General features: G+C 37.3%; 1 long non-coding RNA gene across 1 annotated transcript; it reads right to left on the reverse strand.

Annotated features, from left to right (window-relative positions):
* Window positions 1,192-4,968, reverse strand: LOC107614465. The gene is made up of 2 exons (XR_001614455.2): window positions 3,846-4,968; window positions 1,192-1,499 (listed from the first exon to the last, which is right to left on the reverse strand). It is a non-coding gene; the product is annotated as an uncharacterized LOC107614465 (long non-coding RNA).

Below are 7,917 nucleotides of genomic sequence, written 5' to 3' on the forward strand. Positions count from 1 at the left end.
CTGACAAGAAGAAATCGGGCCAAACCGATCAACGCAAAAAGTTATAAAAATTCCATAAAAAGAGGCCTGACGAGGTCTGATTAAAAATGGATTACTAAAAATAACTTAAGAAGGACCGACAAGAAGAAGTCGGGCCAAACCGATCAAAGTGACAAAGTTATAAAAAGTAATCCATAAAAAGAGGCCTGACGAGGTCTGATTAAAAATGAATTACTAAAAATAACTTAAGAAAGATCGATAAGAGAAGTTGGACCAACGAAAAACATGCGCTAAAAGAGAAACAGCTTTGCCCAAAAAGCCACGGTTCCTCAACAAGGCTATCAAAATTGTTCAACAAAACTAAAAAGGTTCGACGAGAACACTAAAAAGTTGCTGGACAAATTAGCCCCAATGATCACCTCGACCAACCAAGTGGACAAAACAATAGCTGATCAAAAGGAGATCGGATAGCAGAATACCAACACTCTATAAAGATCTACAAAAGTTGACTCAAGACCAAAATGCTCGAGCACGGCTTCCCTCAAAGAAGGGGTTAAAGTCTAAAGAACACGACCTCAAAGGAAAGACCGAGCTCAAGCAGGGACACTATTCATACCCTGGGTCGAGCTATCCGACTCGGGTTGATTGAAGACAAAGCGACTGACCTCTTCAGGTCAGGTCTCCCAACCTCTCCTTTAAAGAGATCGGGCACCTCGCCATAAAGAAGCCCAGGCAGGCCCAAACAAAGGGACACAGCCCAATCTAAAGACAGCTAAAGCCTAGAAAGATAAAGGCAATTCCCCTTGGAGATAAGATGACTTCACTTGAAGATAAGATAAGATAGCTAACTTATCTTATCTAAAAAGTTCACTCTACACTACTATAAGTATACTGGAGCACCCAAGTATAACTCATACTCTGATTCTACACATAAAAACCTGCTTAAAGCCCATGCTAACTTAAGCATCGGAGTCTCTTGGAGGTACCACCACCCTCCGGTGACCAAGGATCAGCAGCACCACTGAAGTCAACAAGTCGAACACGACCGCTCCGACCACCACAGCAGATCTCGTCCGAGATCGACCTTCAGTTTTAGGTAACCCACGTAACACATAGGAAATCAAACTATGTGCAATCATCACATCATCCCAAATCACAGTCATAGCTAAAAAAATAAAAAAACATATGTACAAGCCAAAATTAAGAGCAAAATGTCAAAATATGGATAACTACTATATAATACTAAGTTATGTACAAACAAAATTAAAAAGTGCAATAAGCTAAGTAAAAAGTTTCTCAAAAAGATAAAATATATACAAAACAACTAAAAAGCATAAAAAGAAACTAAACTAAAAGTGTTCGAAAATGAAGCTTGTCACCCAAAATGCGCTTGCTGAAGATGCACAACCTCCCCACACTTAAGATGTAGCACCGTCCTCGGTGCTCACGATCATGCGGAGTGGAAGGAGTCGTCACTGTGTTACCTCTACCTTCAGCTAATGGATTAGGGGATAGAGCGGCTGCAAGAGTGATGGTGGTGTTGAAAAGGAAAGAGCTAAGTCACAAAACAGCATATGAAATGAACAAATAATAAATATTTGAATGGAAGCATACATGAGAATCAAATTAAATCAAACACAAACAAGTTCCAATCAAATTCAGGACATGAGGAAAGCTAACTTGCTTGTTTATCAAAGAATAAAAGAAGGAATGAGCATTGTTACTATGCACAAAGAGAAAGAAAACAGTTAAAAGTTGAAGGTTAATGTTAGTTGAAAAATAAAAAGAAAGTTAAAAGTTAAAAGTTATGTTAGTAAAAAGGAAAATGGTTAATTGAAAGAGGAAAGAAAATTTAAAGTTAGGTGAAGGAAAAGAAAAAGTTAGTTGAAAAAGAAAACAAAAGTTAAATGTTATGTAAAAAGAAGGAAAAAGTTAGTAAAAGAAATAGAAGAAAAATCAAAAGTTAGGTGCATAGTCACAAGTTCTTTAATTCCAAAAAGTTTTAAAAATTTCAAAACAAGCAAGTTTGTATTCAACTCTCAACAATTCAAAATGCCAAAACAAGTAATGCACATATATGTGTAGAGCATATAATCAAGTAAATATCAATCACAAGTAATTGGAATAAATTAAAACAATTTGGCATTGACAAAGTTAGAAATATAGAGAAACAAGTAAGCCAAAGAACATTCAAACACCAAATTCCAATGAGGCATGAACGTCACAAGGTTGAGATAATAGTTGAAAATTTTATGCACTATGTGACTAAAGGTAATTTGGGCATAGAGAAAATGAACCAAATTAGCCACATAAGTAAAAGAAATCATCAACCTTGTGAGAGCAAGCAAATGAGGCTAAAATTTAAATGAAAACAAAGTTTATGGTCAATTTGAAAATTCACTTGAACTATTCAATGCATAGAAGTAAATTAGCATTATAAACAAGCAAAGAATGTTAAATGCATGACCGAAACTTGTAAACGAGTTCTTGAGGAGTTTTACAAAACCATTTGGCAAACAAGATTCTATTGACATAGAAATCCGTCAAATAGAGTCTTGTTGCACCAATTAAAACAATGTCATTTAATGAAACATGGTTAGGAAAAATCCGGCAGCATTTCAACAGTAAATTGGCCTATTTCTCCAAACTCAGACAATCAGTTCAGATTCCATATGAATTCTTTGACAGTTAAAAGCACAAAAAAAATCATAATGAATTCATAGGAAGTAAGTAAATAAGCCAATTCCAGCAAGAAAACATGAGCAAACAATTAAAATCAATCCAACCAGCAATAATGAGCAAATAATGGCTCAAGAAACAGCACCAAAACAGCAACAATACAGAAAAATAATGGACTCAATCAGCATTCTTTTTTTTGAATTCCATTACCAATCACAAGTATTCAACATGAACTTAAACAAATAAGCATCCTGAATCAAGTGATTAGGTTCAAATTGGCACAAAATAGCAGCAATACAACTTCAATTCATGCATTAAGTAAAATTGTCATCACTGCAAACAAAATCCAGAAATTGTGCATTCCAAACAACAGCCATTAACAAGAGTAAAGCAGCAATAACACTATGCAATAGCATCAAACAAGTTAAATAAGCACATGGACAAATCATCAGCAACAAACAAAAAAGATCAATGAAACAGCAACATAACATCAATAAAAATTTAAACCAAACCAACAGCATCAAGCAGATTAACTAAATGAAATCACTAACTAAGAGTTAAAATCTAATCAAATCTAACGACACAAAATGACACTAATCAGCATACTCTCAGCCCCATTAACACCAAACCAACAACATAAATCATATCAACACCAAAATTCATCCAAACCAGCCCAGAGAATCACCACACAATCAAATGATTTTCAAACAATCTCGGCAACAATATCTTAGCAAAATCTCAAGAGCACAGCGAATTCTCACAATCAAACAATTAATCAAATACTACCAGTAGTTTATCCATTAATTCAACAGAAAATCAATCAAGCCAAACTAAACGAATTTAGCAGCAGTTTTTCAACAAAATAATCAGTAAAATCAGAATATTTCCAATTTCTCAACCCAATCACACAATTAATCCAATACCTCCAACAACATATTCATCAAAACGGGCAGTAAATCAGTGAATCATAAATACTGTCCATCAACGCAATCAAACAATTCCAAACAGCTCCAACAGAGATATCCATAAAAAGAAAGAAATTGCAAAATTTTAGTAGTCAATTCTCAGCAAAATCATCCATTAACAAGCATGTCATAGAATCAGAAATTAACCAAATGAACTTAAGCAAAATGCTTGTTATAACTGAAACATAGATGAAATTCCAAAAAGAAAAGTTGAACTGAAACCTGTTTGAAGAACAGGGAAGGGGAATGCAGAAAATTGGAGCAGGGAAGGGGGAAGAAGAAGCACTGAAAGTGAGTGGGGGAGCAGCAGAATTGGCCGGCCTAGTGGTGGAGCTGCTCCAATGGCAGCAGCGGAGGAGGAGCGCAGCAAAGAAATAGGGGCCTTGCCCTATTATGTTGTTCTAAGCAGTGAAGGGGGAACGGAGAAAAAGGTGGTGTGTGGAGGGTTGCGTTGGCGACGCCGGTGACGGTTGGTTGTCGCGGCGATTTGCTAGCGATTAGGGTTTCTGGCGGCGCTGTGGTAGTGGGCTTGCTTCTGTGGTTTTGCGAGTGAGATGGAGAGAGGAGAAGAGGGTTGCGGCTCGCTGATAGTGGAGGCTAGGGTGATTCGCGGTGGTAGTTCGCCAGTCAGAGAGATGGGAGAAAGAAGGGAAGCTAGCCGCCGTTGCTCTGGGTTTCAACGGAGGCGATGGTAAGGGAGAAGAGGAAACGCGACAATAGGGTCTGATGGTTGCGGTTTTGAGAAGGTGGCGGTGGCTGGAGGTGGTTGACGTGAAGGTGATGGTGGACGATGGCGTGGAGGAGCTAGCGCGGTGAGTTCTGGGCTCGCGGAGAAGTGTGAACGGGAAACGGGGAAGGGGAAGAGAAGAAGAGGTGAGGTTGAGACAGGGAGAGAGGAAGAAGAGAGGGGAAAGGACACTGCGACTCGGCCTCTGGTTTGGCGAGGAGGGGTGGCGCTGCAGCTGAGGTGAAGGGGAACAAAGAGATTGCGTGTTTGAGGAAGGAGAGAATGAAAGAGAAGAGGAGGGAAGAAAGGGGGCGAGGGGTAGTTGACGATAGTTGTGGTGGCGGGTAAACGGTGATGGACGCAAGATGGTGGGTGTTGGATGGCTCAGAGAAGACGAAAGGGGAAGGGCTTCATTGGCTCAGGGAAGGGGGAAAGACAACAGAAGGGGAGATGAGGGAGATGCAGACGAACCAACTGTGAGGGCGCTCCCAACAGAGGGGTGTGAATTGGGGGTGCATACACATTAACGTCCGTGCATACGCACAGACATGAAAATGGGCCATTGTGCATATGCACACGCTGTGCGAATGCTACGGGCAAAGGGGGTGTTTGAGAGTGTGCGCACGCACTAAAGCTGTGCGTATGCACAAAGGGCATTTTTTTATTTTTTTTTTTTCAAAAATCACCCAACATCCCAAGATGTATATAAACAAGTTTTTACAGAAATTCACCCAACATCCCAAGATGTATATAAACAAGAAATTAATAAAAAGTTGCAATTATTTACATTAACTTTAAAATCAATTCAAAATTCTATTTTTCAAATCAAAATTATGGACTATTCAAAACACTTTTAATATGTACAAACAAAAATCTCTCCAAATTCAACCATCCAAAAATTAATTCAAAATTTTAAACATGCAATTCAAGTCAAAAATGCAATTTAAAGCAAAATTACTAACAATTCACATATGCACTTTAAAACAAAAATCTATTAAGGCAAGCTAACAACCAAGAGATATATTTACAAACAAAAACAAGTGACCAATCAAAAACAAAATATTCACAGATTCACATATTAACAATAGCCAACAATATAACACCATTGGATTCTCCGGCAACGGCGCCAAATTTTACGATGAGAATTATTGCCGGTTTAGAATCAATCGAGGACAAAAATCACTTCGTTGGTAGCATAGTCCAAACCAACAATGAATTCTCAAGATCAAATAATAAATTCAATACAAAATAATCGAGAGTAATTAAACCTCGGGTCGTCTTTCCTAGGAGTTGCAATGAAATATACACTTATTGGCTATGGGAGAGAGCATGGGGAATTGGGAATGAAAGCAAGAGAGCAAGAAATGTAAATAGCAAGGGAGCAATAAACATGCAAGGAAAGTAAATGGAAAGCAATTAAAAGCAATGAAAATGGAAAATGAAAGCTAACAAGGACTCTTGGAAAGAAGTGGGTAGTCTAGGTTTCCTATTCTAGTTATAGACCACAAACATGGCAATTGTGTGGAATCAATTCAAATTAGTCAATCCTCCTTGAGAATTAGTCAAAAGCATAATTGATCTCAATCCATAAGTCCTAGTCAACTCACTAATTACTTAGTGAAAGACTACGTCAATGGAAACCAAACCAATTAACTATTCTCACACAATGCGGAATGGACATCTACAACTCAATTCCATCAAAACATCCAATTTCTCAACCAAGAGTGTGAAAACTAAACATGCAAGAAATTAAACATCAAAGCAATAAAAGTCAAAGCAATTAAATGCAAGAAAAGGAAACTTCAAATGCAAGAAACCTCTTGGCAAGTAATTGAGGAGTAAGGCTACCTATCCTAGACATTGACCACAAACACATGATGATTATGAAGAGTTAATCCTACTTAGTCAACCTTACATCTAAGATAAGTCAAATAGGCATAGTTAATTTCAATCCCTAAGTCCTATGTCAACACTAATGGGTCACATAGAGTCAAGGGAGACTAAATTAACTAACTACTCTAATATATCAAGCAAGAATGGACATCAATGACTCAAGGATCACCAAAGTTAACAATTCCAAGCCAAGAGTGAAGAAAAGCTATGTAAAAACTAAGCCAAGTATTTTATCAAACACTTGGTGTGCCTGAGAATAAATAATATTAAATTGCATTAAAAATAAAATATAAAATACCAAAAGCAAGATAATGACAATAACAATTAAAGAGAGCAATAAATGACATGTAAACATAAAATTGTATTAATTGGAATTAAAATAACAAAAGTATTCATAACAGGAAAAATGCCATAAAAGAGAAAATAACAAAAAGAGATGAAGAAGATAAAGAAGCAATAACAATAAATGACAAGGAAAAGTAAATAGAAACGAGAATTGAAAGTAGAAATTACAAGAAATTAAACTAAAGAACCCTAAGTCTAGAGAGGGGGGGGAGCTTCTCTCCCTAGAAAACTAAGCAAAAACATGTAAAAACCTAAACCTAAGTGCTCTCCCCTTCATCCCTCTTCAATTTGGCTTGAAATAGCTTCAAAAATAACTTGGATTAGATTTTGGGGGCCCAAAAATCGCCCCAGCAGTTTGCAATTAATGAGCTCTCGTGCCAGGACCTGTGCAGACGCACAGATGTGTGCGTCCGCACACTGGCTATTTTCTGACTTGTGCGTACACAAAAATTATGTGCGTCCGCATACTTAGACTTATGTCCACTATAGTAAATTATATATCAATTTGAAACCCCGGACGTTAGCTTTCCAATGCAGCTAAAACCGCCTCATTTGGACCTCTGTAGCTCAAGTTATGATAAATTTAGTACCGAGAGGTCAGGATTGGCAGCTTTACAAATCCTTCATTTCTTGAATTCTCCCATTTTGCATGCTTTCCTTCCACTTCTTCAATCCATACTTGCCTTGTAAACCTGAATACTCAACAAACATATCAAGGCATCAAATGAAATTAAAGTGAATAAAATTTAGCAATTATAAAGCTTAAAAAGCTTATTTTTACTTTCAAGTACAATTTAGGGAGAAATGATGAAACTATGCTATTTCAATAGATAAATGCAAGAAAAGTCAATGAAATCTACCCAAATAGAGAAAATAAATACCATAAAATGTGGATTCATCAGTATAGTTCTTTTGAGCATCATTTAAAATGCGACTAGCATAATAAATGACATGCAGGAGCTTGTCTTGTCGCTGCCTGAACTACTCCTATGGCATAGTCACTGGCATCGCACATCAGCTTGAATGGTAGAGTCCAGCTAGGTGCAGAAATAACAGATGCAGTGACAAGCTTTGCCTTTAAGGTTTCAATAGAAAGTAGGCAATCCTCACCAAAAACAAAAGGTGTGTCTGCAACTAGAATATTGCACAAGGGTTTTGCTATATTAGAAAAGTCTTTGATGAACCTCCTATAAAAACCTGCATGCCTAAGAAACTTCTGATGGCCTTAATATTAGTAGGAGGTGATAATTTTTCAATTATTTCCACCTTAGCCTAATCGACCTCTATTCCCTTGTTTGAGATTCTATGCCCAAGAACAATCCCTTCAGT

This window comes from Arachis ipaensis, chromosome B08, assembly GCF_000816755.2.
Source record: "Arachis ipaensis cultivar K30076 chromosome B08, Araip1.1, whole genome shotgun sequence".
Taxonomy (NCBI): domain Eukaryota; kingdom Viridiplantae; phylum Streptophyta; class Magnoliopsida; order Fabales; family Fabaceae; genus Arachis; species Arachis ipaensis.